Raw genomic sequence first — 14,704 nt, forward strand, 5'->3', positions numbered from 1 at the left:
GTACTAGCACACGGGAAGTTGGTCAGATAATTTGGTTACAATAAAAAAATAATAATAATAAAATAAAAAGAAATTACAGTGTGAATAATATAATACAGGTTACGAAGCTATATAAGCTACAGTACTTACAGGGTGCTGTATTCTCACTGTTTGGATAAGTTGACATTATTTTATCCATAAGAAATTTGAAAGAATAAATAAATAAGTAAGTAAATAAGCACTTTACCTAACCGAATATTTTACTCCCTCAGGATAACTGATTATAAAAGTTACAGCATGTTGTACCTGAAGAGTTTACTTCAGCCTCATCTTCAGAGCTCCTCGCTGACAGACTTCACGCGCAGACAGCGCGCGCTTTTATTCGCCGAACACTTCAGCTCGCGCGAGCTCTCTAATCGGCTTGCCTTAATCACGCGCTCGCCTGAGAAAGCCGAAATTTGTGTTGCATGTCCACTTCAGCTCCATTCCTGGTGTCTTCACTTCACCGTGCAATGCAGACGAGCAGCTTCTCAGTGCAATGCAGACGAGCGGCGCTTTTCCTCACGCGGGGGCTCCGTGTCCTGCCAGACATCCACACTGATCTGAATTGTCGGTATTAGCGCTGAAATCCCTCGTCATTTAGGCTGCAAAGCTCCACACACACGCGCACACACTCACAGTGCTTTATGTGAACTGGCAAAGTCGGATTATTTTTCTCTCTTGTCCCTCCCCTTTCCCTCTGGCGATGATGATTTAGGCATAATAGACACCAGTCCAGTGAGGACTGCACAGAGCACTACAGCATGACAGAAACATCTCCTGCATGAACTAAACCAACTTCCACTGCTCCAGAGGAAAACAATTTTTTTCCCACCTTCATGACTACACCCATTTGCTGGTTTACTTTTGCTGTTTTGGGAAAAGCTAGAAACAGGGAAATTCACTTCTATAGTCTTCTTGTACGCAAAGGTAAAATCATGATAATAATTAAAATGTTTGATGTAAAATTCAAACTAACACATGTCTGGGTGTACAAAATTTTCCAAAAAATTTTTCTGGGATGTTTTTTTCTTAAAAGATTAGTCTTTATTTGGTTCTCTGCCACACCTGATGCAGCCCAAAAAGGGCCACGAGGCTTAAACATTTAAAGAAATCAGCTTTAAAGAAAAGCTATCCCATACTAAGTTCCTTCATCTATTTGTTTAATTCTTGCTAATTTCCTGACCAGTGATTTGTTGTTAAGACCATTAAAAGCTTAACATTTTTGCCATTTTGGGCATGGCCCATTTTTTTTTTTAACCCAGGAGGAGTGTACTTCATTCACTAAAATCAGGGTGCCAAGTCAAGTGGCTTTATTGTCATTTCAACCATACACAGCTAGTACAGAACACAGTGAAATGAAACAACGTTCCTCCAGAACCATGGTGCTACATAAAACAACACAGAACTACATGAGACTACACATTACTACATAATGTGCAAACATGTGCAAACAGCACAAGAAAGTACAATAACTACTAAAACAGGACAATATATACAGTAAGAGACCGACAGAACCGACCAGTACACAGTTTTAGTGTGAACGTGTCAGATATAACAGTAGTGCAAAAGAATAACAATACAGTAAAATGCTGTGAATGTAAACATAACATACTATGACAGTATTCAGCAGATAAGCTTATACCATATATGGACATGGCAGTTATTGGGGGTAGCAGCCAGGTAGAGTATAGTAATGACAAGAAACTATGCACAATATTTTTAGAAATATAGTAGCAGCAAAAATGCAGGTAGTAAATACAGAAATGTGCAAAAATTGCAAAGGGAGTGGGATGGTGCTCAGTTGAGTATGAGTGTGTGTGTGTGTCTGTGTTGTCAGTCCAGTCTCTGAGTATTGAGGAGTCTGATGGAATTCACCCTGGATGGGACGCCGGTCCAACTCAGGGCAACTTGCACACACACTTAAGGAAAATTTACTGTAAATCCACCTACTGGCATCTTTTGAATCCAAAGAAAATGCATACAGAGACAGGAAGAACATGGAAAACTCCACACAGAGATAGAGAGAACATGGAAAACTCCACACAGAGACAGGAATAACATGGAAAAATCCACACAGACAGCACCCTGAGCTTAGTATCAATCCAGGAACTCTGGAACTCACTGCACCATGCCTATCTTATTACTGAATGCTTGATGCACTGATGTATTGTATACATTGAACATGTGTTAGTTTGAAGTTATATCACTGATCATGTATGTGAACACAGGCCTCAGTGTTCAAGCCTGCAGCTATCTGATTTTTCTCATAACAATGGCAAAAGAAGCTTGCACAGAGTTGCTTGGTTACTGAGAAAATGTCAGTATTAGATCAGCATCAGGTATCAGACATCACTCAGAAATTTATCTCAGTTTATGAGTCTCATATTTAAAAGAGTAACATTTTAAACGGGCAGGGCAGAGTAGCTATAGTTTACTGAACTCAAAGTTTTCTAATGTGTATGTATGCTATATAATATTCTCAGAGCTTTGGAAGCCATTTTGCATTCCAAACATTGCTGTAAATATACACAAATCATAATTCAGTATTTTTCCTCCTGAGAATCAAGCCGTGTGTGAGGGATAGAGTGAACAGGAGTGAGCATAAACACTCAGAACCCAGATTTATCCACAAACAGGTCCTGGAAGGAAAACAACCGCAAAGCAGTTCCAGATTTGTTGAAAGATGTTTCCTTAAGCTGTGACCTGCATTTTAAGCTGGTGATGTGAAGAAGATGAAGTTTCCAAAGAACGCCTGATGTGTTTATGATAGAGGTAGTTCAAAAGCAGACATGGCTGAGGATATTATCATCAGACCAATCACCAAATCTTTGATCCAATCTAGAGTTTGCTAGCATGCAACAAAAACTTATCTCCAACTGAACAGAGGACAAATTCCCTCAAACTTTTCTAGTTCTCAGCATACAGAAGTAACCATACAGGACGAATAACTCATACAAATCTCACAAATGTGGCAGTATAGCTTCCATATGCAGCACCTGAGTTTCCACTGGCTGGTGGTCTCCTGCCAAAGTCTCTTTTCATTACAGAGGACATCCGGTCTCCAGCGGCTGTCTGGGCACACATTCCTCACATAACTCTGTGGAATTTTAGTGAGGAAATGTCCTAAAGACACTAACATCATTCACAACCAATGCCCACTGTACATAATTTGAGATCCAGTGTGTAAAGAACAAAATATGTGTGTGAAAAATGGTATTAGTACAGTCGTAGTAAACAGACAGTACCAGTGTTTAATAATGTACTTAATATCACCATAAGTATACTATCTATACTTTAATTCAAGTTTAATATCACCATAAATATACTATCTATACTTTAATTCAAGTTTAATATCACCATAAATATACTATCTATACTTTAATTCAAGCTTAATATCACCATAAATATACTATCTATACTTTAATTCAAGCTTAATATCACCATAAGTATACTATCTACACTATAATTCAAGCTTAATATCACCATAAATATACTATCTATACTATAATTTAAGCTTTATATCACCATAAGTATACTATCTATACTTTAATACAAGCTTTATATCACCATAAGTATACTATCTATACTATAATTCAAGCTTAATATCACCATAAGTATACTATCTATTATTTAATTCAAGCTTAATATCACCATAAATATACTATCTATACTATAATTCAAGCTTAATATCACCATAAGTATACTATCTGTACTTTAATATAAGCTTTACATCAACATAAGTATACTATCTGTACTTTAATTCAAGCTTAATATCACCATAAATATACTATCTATACTTTAATTCAAGCTTAATATCACCATAAGTATACTATCTATACTTTAATTCAAGCTTAATATCACCATAAATATACTATCTATACTATAATTCAAGCTTTATATCACCATAAGTATACTATCTATACTTTAATTCAAGCTTATTTACACTTATGTCTTATGTTTCTCACGTCGTAAATAAAGATTAGTGACTGATTTGTTGATTCTAGAGCTGATGTTGCTGTTGTCTTTCAAGATATAAACCAAAGAATTGTGAATGGCAGTAAAGCAGGCCATCAGACGACTGATTACAGGATGATTATAGGATTACTTTCTTTTTAACCCAAGTTTTTACATCAGAGGAATTTCCCTTTTCTCGGGGTAGTGCTTGCACATTAGACTAGACATAAATAAAAAAGCAGACAAATTAAACAACAGCAGAAAGTTCAAAACTGGTCAGTTTCAGTTTCAGATTGCCCAGACTCATGCTGCTTATTTAACTGAAAGCTCCACCATTTTCTATTTTCCTTGCTTATTATAATTTAGTTAATCACGTTTATGCACCTAAGCTAGCTCTGAGTGCTTGGAGTCAGAACAAAAATTAGCAATGCAGCTACATTCAAACTACAGTAACAATAATAATAATGCAAGTAACACAAAAGTGAACAGACAAACCTTCACCATAATATATGTGTTCTGTTCATGTAGTTCTCAAAGATTATAATAAGATAATTATACACCAGATGCTTTACAAATGAAAGGTCTTGATAAACGGTGCATAAAATTGATATTTTGTCATGACTTATGGGCATGATATAAAGGTTATGTTATGAAGTCATGTAATGTTATGAGGAAAGTGTGCGCAAATCCATAACGGCTCTTGATCCAAAAGACCACATCATCAACTGAAACATGGCATGCTCTTGTGCGGCTGTCAGTGGAACTGGATCACTTTGTCCTTATTGATAATGTGACCGCTGACAATGACAACGGGAAGATTTCAGAACAGAACAAAGCCACAAAGACCTAAAACATACAACTCTGATCTGCAAATCACTTCTAAAAGGTGACGCTGACCCAAGACTCACCCTCTCTAAACAACCAGAAACTGAAAACGGCTTCCTGCATTACAGTGGCCAAGCATCAGTGCATACCCAGTGTCTGATATTATCTGATATCTGATAAGATCACAATCAATCAGCAATCAATAACTCTAAAAAGTATGCCATCAGGTACTAAACATGACTGAGTTATTTACAGTATGCTGTCTATGAAGCCCTGAAATGTGAGGAATGTATATAAAAAGAGAGTCCTGCACTGTTCACCAAGTATACATTCTCCACTTTAACGTCAAACTACAGGGTGTCCCAAAAGTCTCCATACATAGGGGAAATTAACTTTTTTTTGCAAATTGTCTTCCAAAATTTTTCATACTTAGTTTATATTATATATATTTTTTCAGATAGCTTTTAAGAATGCCTTTGACAAAAGAAGAACATATTGAAATCATTCGCATAGCTGGATCGGGAAGCTGTCGCAAGGTTGCTATGGACCTTAACAGGAAACATGGCCAGCACATCACACACAACACTGTTGCCAAACTTATTAACAAATAAGACTGGAAGTGCTGCGGACCAACCGAGAAGTGGACATCCACGAACATCCACTGTCAAAGGCACAACCAATATGGTGCTGGCATTCATAGTCCCCTATGTATAGAGACTTTTGGGACAGCCTGTACAACAAACTGCAGTTCAAACTGATTTAACACTATAGATTTTCTAGGCTTTCCTTTTAAACAAGATTGTATATTGAAGTACTGATTGAATCCCTTCATCCATTCTCTGTACCACTTAACCTACACAGGGTCACGGGGAGCCTGGAGCCTATCCCAGGGCACTTAGGGCACAAGGTGGGGGACACCCTGGACAGGTGCTGACCCATGGCAGGGCACAATCACGCACACACTCCAGACAATTTAGAGAATCTAATCAGCCTACAACACATGTCTTTGGACTGGGGGAGGAAACCCCTGAAGCACAGGGAGAACATGCGAACTCCATGCACACAGGAAGTGACAACTCAACTCAAATCAATCCCCCAACCCTAGGGGTGCAAGGCAAACGTGCTAACCACTCAGCCACTGTGCATCCCAGCCGATTGATTATAAATCAAAATGTATTAGCGAAAATACATATTAATACTGCTGTAGTTTTTAAGTGTACAAGTAAAACTAGTTAATAAGTACAGTTGAATATTTACTAAATAAGTAAACAAAAAAAATCTGAGTAGTGCAACTCGGGTTTGAAAACACTGCTGTGCTGCCATCTAGTGGACAAATCAAACAATCTGTTAGTGACTGCTATTGAGCCATTCAGATTGTATTGCCTGAAACAAACATTACTGCAAAATATATATGTGAAAAAACATAAAATATATAGTAATGATCAACATTAGGTTTAGACACTAAGGTTTTACAGTTCACTCTCTTTTGACCACATGGAAATAATTTACCCTTATTTCTCGCTAGTGGTTTTACAGATTAAACAATCGACTGACTCTTGTGACAGGAGGCCAGACAACAGATTTAAAGACACCAACAACTACAACTTCACTTGTAAAAGTGTAACCTTTCCTAATTTACTCACTTACAACTATTTTTGTGTTAAGTCTTTAAAAACAGACATACAACATTCCATAACAAAGTACCAGCAGCCATTAAAACAGTTTTTTCTCAGGCAAAAATAACAAACTTGCTGCCTATTCATAATAGGTATGTGGCGCTAAAATATGCTGCCATTAGCAAAACTGCTTAACGTATTATTATAGTTTATGATATTATCAGTGCTGTATTAAAATAACCATGTTTACCTCTTCATCAGTCAGCATTTTAACAAGAAATGAACTACAGCAGGAATACATTTGTTCGAACACTGAACCATACACACTTCCACAATGCAGTGATGTTTATTATGAAAGTATCCACAGTAATAATATTGTGCATGCTGATAAGCAGCACATGCACTATTATTTAGCCAAACTTGATGGAATGTAATTTAGGGAACTTTTGGGACGCTGACAGTAAAACAGAGCTATTGGGATTAATTTATCTTAATGGTCTAAGATAAATGAGGTGTCTTTCCTGCGTTCTGCCTTGCAGAGGACTATAAAGTATAAGACTAAAAGTAAGGAATGAGGTTTGCTCATGAAAATAACAAAGTAAATGCCAGTGCCACCCAGTGAGATTATATTTATACAGTTCAACTCTATTACCGAAGTGTACTGCTGTGTTACTGGCAGGTATGCATATTGTCTTACTATTACCAAAATAGTATATAATTTTTCGAAATACAGAGGCAATGATGAACCATGTATTACTGTCACACACCATCACACACTTTGATCTTTTCATTCCTGAAAATCCAGATCGTGCAATGCCATCCTCATGTGTAGAAGATTACAGGATATTGCTCATTGCATCTGAGAAATTTCAGAGCTCTCCTAGGAAGGAGGCTATAAAAATTCAAATTAAGACGTGCTCCCTGTTTATATTTTTTTGATTACATTTTGTGAAAACATAAGGTGTAGGACCACCCTTGTCATCATGACGTAGCTGCGTTGCCATGCAGTATTTTTAGCCCTGTATCACTGTGAACATAAATAAGGGTTTAATTTAAAATTTTAAAATTCATACCCGGAATTTAGATATTTCTGTAAATGTCCACTGCTAAAAGCAGTAGACAAATAAAACTGAATTGAATTGAATGTGTAAATGATTCAGTGCTACAAAACAAAGATAATTTTCCCTCATACCTGTATAAACCGAAATGTTCTTCTCACATCTCATCCTGCGGTTTGTCTTGGTGGTTAAGGGTTTAAAGGTAACCATCAAAGCGATTTTATCACTTCTCATCTATATGCAGATGACTATTTTCAGTTAATGTGCTCATTTTAAAAGTCCTGTGCTCATGAAAAGGAAGAGCATGAAATGAGATATGGCTTAGGGTGTGTTGATGCAGACAATAAGGAAGCATCTAAAAAAATTTCAAACCATAGTGTTTTAGGTTTTTCTTTGAAAGCAGAATATCCACGTTTTTTCTTGAATATTTTCAGAATGTATGTACTTTACCACCTCTGAAAGTGAGTGCCTTTAAACTGCACACTTTTTCCCCAGACCTGTGTAAGTATTCAAGTGTGCCATGAAGAAACACCTCTATCTCCTAACATTTGAAAATTTACTCCATAAGCCGTGAGAAAAGTGGAAATCGTCAAACACCACCAATGCCAGGGAAATTATGTCAGCTTTCACTCTCATTCATCAAGTGGCGATAGGCATTAACCACTGCAATCTGGCTCATGAAAGAATGACGCAAAGGAGAACAGTATGAGCCTTCAAAACAAATACAGAACACCAGTCCTCACTCACACAGGGGCTTTGATGTTAAACAGTGTGGGAGGGAAAAAGAAATTTTGTCAGCCACAGTATGTTAGTTGAGGAGATGCTTGGCCAAGAGGATAATACACTTTCTAATACGCTCATATTGTGGTTTTGAGAAGAGAAGACTTAATGGAAGAATTAATGGATGATCTCCTGCAATTAAATCACTGTGATGGCACAGGATATGTGGAAAAGTACACTACAGGCCAAAAATCCTTCATCATGAAATCTTTCTTGCTATGATGTATGCTTATTAACACAGTACAAAAGCATTTGACTTAATGTCTATAGCAATGGTGTTCAACTGTTTCCTAATTTGTTTCTACATGCATAGAAACCTCCTCCTTTAGCATCAGCCCAAGATACACATTCAGATGTTCCTGAAGGCTTCATTAACAGAATAATGGCAATTAAGTGCATAAATGATTAAAAACTGACAGAGAAAACATCACTGAATACCAGTGAAATCAATTTGCAAATTCATCTTTGGTTCAACTAGATGTCAAAACCCTTGTGTCTTTTTGTAAATTGTGGTAATTCAGCGGTGGACAAATCAATAGCCTGGGCACCAGGAAAAAGCAGATTTCATGTCATGGACATTAGATTTTTTTTATTTGTAGTTGCCAAAAGACAGTTAGGTATAACCAGAAGAATAAAGAAAATAAAATCTGACTTTTGTAAAACAAACATTTTCATTTGGTGTGGATTTAAACTTAATGCACACCTTGACATTGTAACTATCTCTCAGCCTGCTGTACTACACATCATCTGAGAATTGATCTGGCTGATGAAAAAGTGATTTTTACTCGTCAGATTCTTTAGCGTGCATGATTAAGTGCTGATCATTTCAGATTGAGGAACAGGCAAGTATGTGGAAACAAACAGACAGAAAAAAATCAGCATGAAGCTGTCATGTAAGTCTTCAGCTATCACTGCTTGTATTCCGTGTGGTTAAACAGATGAAGAGAAATAAAGGGGCTTAAATATCTTTTACATGCAATGTAACTACATCTCAGCATCTGAAACGTTGGCCAACAACTTGCTGACTTTTTGTTATAGTCGCAAGCACAATATACTACATTAGAAACTTTAGAAGAGGATCATTTCCATGTACTTGTTTGTTTCCCTTTGTCTGTATTAATGCACTTAAGTAGCAAACTAGCTAGGCTTCCAGGCAACCAAAACATGGGACTGGGCAGCACATTGAAGCTTTTACTAGCCTGGTGGGATAGCTTATAAATGTATAATTTGTCCATGCCTGTTAATTGTAAAATATTTGTAAAATATTTCGCAAACAACTTTAAAAAAATCTGTATTGCATACTTTAGGCCTGCAGAGTATATGAGTACATCTTTCTGAACATCTGACAGAAAATGGCTGACAAATGAGGATTAATTGAGCTGAAGTCTTTCATTTTCACCTTCGTAATGAAACGCTCCCTGCCAGGTTACTGTGGTTCATTTTAAGCTATATCCAAGGTCTCTGGAAAATCTTTTCAACCGCTCTTAAATGAGTACAAGGCCACTTGAAACCTGCTTGGCTGCTATCGATTGTGGTTTGGCATTTATGAGGATTAAAACTATTCAAATTTCCTTGATGATTTCTCTGAAGTCAGTCCTCCAATTTATGGAAAAAAATACATCATGGTTTCTAGAAAGATTTCTCTTTGGTGTATCACTGGTGTCCTCATAAAGCTTGCTTTCTCGTAGAGCATGTGGAGAACACTTTGCACAAGCTGAGCTATTTTCCGTGCTCTCTACAGACAGCTGCTGAGCCAGGCTGTAAAAATGAGAGGCCAGAACTCAGAAAATTGCAAGAAGACACATTAACTAGGAGTGCTCTTTGCAGGGCTGAGTTTCTGTGCTGAAACCATTAACGTGAGAGGCACTTGATGAAAAAAAAATCTCAGTCTTGTTTCTAACAGTTTATAATTATTCCTCTGCCAAAGTGACTCACAAGTCATATAAAAAAAAACACAACTTCTCATATTACTTAACTTCTTTCATCTTATTCAACTCATTACTCTTACTTCTTAGTCCAGTGACCTTACATGACCCCGAAAGACAGAGCAGGCAACGGGTTAAGAAGAATATAATTTAAACTTTAGGAATTTCTCTTAGAACAGGAGCAATTTTTGTCTCAAATATAGTTCCCTACAATCGCCTAATCTGATTGTAACCATGAGAACACGGTGTAGTAAACACAACAGGTTCTGTGTGAACATTACCATCTGTAAAGCTGAACAACGCTGTGTATTGCAAGTGTAATAAACTGCTATTAGCAATTATATTTTATTATATATAAATATGAACGTGGGGAGCATGTGTCCACAATAATACATGTCCATGTCCACGTCCACAATAATACAGTTACCACACCAAAGCAGAAAAACAGGAATAAATAACAGGTAATAGGAATAAACACATTTACACTAAGCATACTAACAACGTTTTACTGTTTACACTGCTTCCCTGGTTAGATGTGAGCACAGAGGTCAGTTTTACAGAAGTGAATACAAAGTAGAGAAGCGAGTGTATTGTTCAGAGCTCAAAAAAGTGACCCAAACTGCATGGTCAACTCACCGCCTGTCATTCGGGTGATTAAGTAACAATTAGAGGTCTATAACAGTTTGCCATCCACACTACAATACAAAAAACAGCATTGTCAAACGTATCCAGTGCCTGAAAGCATTTTCAAAAAGTTTTTGGTGGTCAAAACCGGCATGTCAGTGTGGACAGAAATGTATCTGTACTAGTGTGGACATGACCTGAGCATAATCTTAACTGAAAGTCAGCCACCTCTGTTCCCAGGCTTATAGTTTAGCCTCAAAGAGCCCAGACATGAGCAATATCATCCTTTCCACAGCCACAAAGCTGTTTTCTTCTCCTTCATCAATGCCTTTAATGTGATCTCTTCTAAACATCACTATCATCCATAGCACTGCAGAAAATCTCTTAGAAACTGACAGGCTGCTTCTGACATCCCACAGGAAACAAATCACATTCTCGGATCATATATAAGAAACAGACACGCTTTGGTCCTGGGCAAGACACAGTCATGCTGTTTTCCTTGCTCCTTTGGTCTGTTTCCAAACACAGCTGCTGTGTTGTGTCTCTGTCAGAGATATCTTTGCCGGCTGCAGGCTTTTTTTCTTCTCTGGAGAAAATGAAACACTGTTGAGGAAAACATCTTGGTCTGAAGCCCTCTCAGGAACCTCCTCTCTTTACACAGTGTGTTTACCCTGTCCAGGTTGGGCTTAAGTAAGGGCAACATGTGTCAGGTAATCTTCCTACTGTTAATCACCAGGATACAAACTACAGCTTCAGAGAAGGCACACTGCTCACTAAAAGAAGACATTATACAATACACAGTGAGGTCCAAAAACCCTGAGAACACTGTTGAAAAGGCTTCTGTTTTGCATTGTTTTCTATTTTATACAACAATTTTCATTACAAACTATATTATTGACAACAGCTGGAGTCAAAAGTAGAATCTTTGAAATATTTACATGAATTTCAGAGTTTCTTAGTATTTGGTATGTCCCCCTTTTTTGCTTTAATGACAGTGTGCACTCGAGCTGGCATGGACTCCACAAGTTTGTGCACAACCTTATGATCCATTTTAGATCCAAAATTCATTAGAGTGTCGTCTGAACACATGCTTCAATTGAAGAGATTAGGCATGAGGAAAATCTGACCTTTTGTACAAAGCAGTTAACATGCTCAATATCATATACTGGCTTACATTTAAACAGGGATGTAGAAATAGTGCACAATCTTGAATATTGAACATGTTGAACATTTACTTTCTTTGTTTTAATCTTCTGTTTATTTCCAATTTTAAATGGAAAAAAAAATCCCTGAAAAAGATTTTCAGTGTTGTCTGAGACTTTGGACTCCACCGTATCTATGCTGCATCTGGATCTGCCAACATGAAGACAGCTGACAAATTAAAGGTAGAATCATTGGTTCTCTTATTCTGTAGGGGGCATTTATTTTGCTGGCATGGTCAGTGTTCACTTGTCACCTTTAGAGGGACGGTCATATCAAATCAATATCCTATGAAGGAACATTTTTATCCTGATGGTTGAGGATGACTCCACCCCCATTCACAGATCATGAGGGTTCAGTGAATTTTTTACTGAGGATGAAAATGAAGTAAACATATGCTGTGGCCTTCACAGTCACCAGATCTCAACCAGGTTGAACAGTTATGGGAGATTTTGACATGACGTGCTTGACTGCACCCTGCACCACCATCATCACTGAGAATCAGCCATCTTGGTGGCTGTGTGATGTTTTTGGTCTTCCGAATGATTGGGATTTCTTAATACTCATGTTGAATTTTTTCATTAGTGGTTATTCGTGTGTGGTTGTCTTAAAGCCACCAAAGCATTTGTGCGTATAGGTCATGTAATATATGATGTCCACACTGTGATATAGTCAATTTAAAACTGTTTTCTGAGTGGACTACACAGAACTAAAATGCACGGCCCACCACTGTCTACTACTAACCATTTTATGATTGATGTGGGTGTTGAGTTTGCCAAAGGAGCCAATTAGGCCTGCAATAAATGGACACAGCTCTGTGGTTGCCAGTTAGAAATCTGTGCCAGTTCCCATAGTACTTAAATTCATCCACAGTGGGTATCTGAGCCTGAGGAGGAATGAAGGATGGGACAAATCAGTAGTTCTATTCTAAAGCCATACAGTTGTGGGAAAAAAGTTTGTGAAAACTTTGGAATTATATAAGCGACTGCATGAATGGCTCATAAAACATCATCTGATTTTTAAGTCATGTAAATTAAAAGTAGACTTATTAAGAAAATATATTACCTCACTTTTTAAAAAACAAATAATTGAAACCACCAAGGTATGTTGATGGAAAAGAGGATAACTGGAGAAGTACATTCTGAATCAATCAAAAGGGATTTCAGGGGACTATTGTTCAGCTCAGAAGGTTATTGTTGAACCCCGAAGACTAAGATTAGAAGGGGTTACAAATGAATTTCTCAGGACAGGCATATACTCTTCGAAAAAAATAATAAATGTAGAACCTATAGGCATTCACTCCATAAACCCAGCAACAAGGTGTTTCCCATCAGAAATGGTTCCAGTACTTTCTAGGAAGCTAAGAACCAAACTAGCCAAAGAGCCCTAATTCCTACCCATATTCCTAAGTGGATATAGCTAGTTTACAAATAAAAGAAACTCACAGTTTAACAGTTGGCAAAAATCAATGCAAAGACAAGCAAAAATCAATGCAAAGGCAAGCCACAGAAACCTCAAGCTAACTGACAAATCCATAATTCAGTGAACAAAAAATTACAAAGTTTAGTTGATTTATCTGGTTGTTAGGTTTATAGTAATATGTTTGGGAGCATTGCAAGAAAGCACCTTGTTGGTTCAAGGGCTCATGTGAAAATCGATGGCATCATGAATTCTGCTAAAAATCAGAATATTTCAACTGCAAACCTCTGCAAGAAGGTTCAGATTTGGACATAAATATAGCTTTCAACAATATGATGAGCCAAATCATCAACACTGAATTAACATTGTGCAATGACAGTCTCTGGATTTGGAAAAACTGCGTACTGAATTGAATGGGGGAAATCCATATGCACAAACTATAAAGGCGTTTAAAATGTTCTACATGGAGGAGATCTTCTGCAAGTGTCTTAGACATTACAGGAACACTCAGTAGTTTACAGTCTCCACACCAACATGTTGTAAGTGTATCAAAAATCTTGAAACCAGTGTTTCATAGAAAAACAAATGCACTGTTAAGCCCCTTAATAAACCCCTTTATAAGCCCCTTAGCCACCAACTGCTCCGGTAAACCCTGCACACCTTCATTTCATCTGTATGTGAGAAAGGGCATCAGGATATGCAAAGATATAAATTCCACTGTAGATAAATAATGAATAAATTTCTATTTGATTATAAAAGAGTTCAAACCAACTGCCTTCAATAACGTTATGGGTGTATGTTGTTCTCCAAGACTTTCTGTATTTATTATTATGGCTTTCAGGATCAGATCACATTTTAAAAGCTGTTAAAACTGAAATCCAGCTCATTCTAAACGGCTCACAAACCTTTTCTTACAACTACATATTTTTGTCTGGACGACCAACAGAAACCACATTTAATGTGGCAGTTCATCAAAATGTTTTCTTTTCCTAGACACTGGCATGCTTCAATGTAAAAACCTTTCCAAAAGTGCCATTGGCTAGACGAAAAAAAAAAAAAAAGCATGATACTAACCCCATTCCTACTGAATGGACCGGGATTAATATGTGTGAAGATCACTCTACTGGATTTTGCTACGGCCAACTTTTATTTAGATCACTTGGCCTCACGAATAAGGGCATAAGGGCAACAGGGTCACCTACGTACACCAGAAAAAAAGAAAAGTCAGAGTGAACACGTAAAAAGTCTTGCATGAGGGAAGGAAGGAGATGTAAAGAGTAAA

General features: G+C 37.3%; 1 protein-coding gene across 3 annotated transcripts in view; it reads right to left on the bottom strand.

The window, feature by feature from the left end:
- The window catches only part of pdzd2 (PDZ domain containing 2), an 86,287-nt gene that overhangs the window by 54,175 nt on the left and 17,408 nt on the right, over window positions 1-14,704 (bottom strand). The window contains exon 1 of one of the 3 annotated variants that reach the window (XM_053228891.1): window positions 286-1,076. The exons of the other annotated variants lie outside the window; for them this stretch is intronic. The gene's annotated coding sequence lies outside the window, so the exon portion shown is untranslated. Of the gene's footprint in view, window positions 1-285; window positions 1,077-14,704 lie in introns of those variants that run through there. 3 annotated transcript variants of the gene reach the window in all.

Source organism: Pangasianodon hypophthalmus, chromosome 24, assembly GCF_027358585.1.
Source record: "Pangasianodon hypophthalmus isolate fPanHyp1 chromosome 24, fPanHyp1.pri, whole genome shotgun sequence".
Classification (NCBI taxonomy): Eukaryota; Metazoa; Chordata; class Actinopteri; order Siluriformes; family Pangasiidae; genus Pangasianodon; species Pangasianodon hypophthalmus.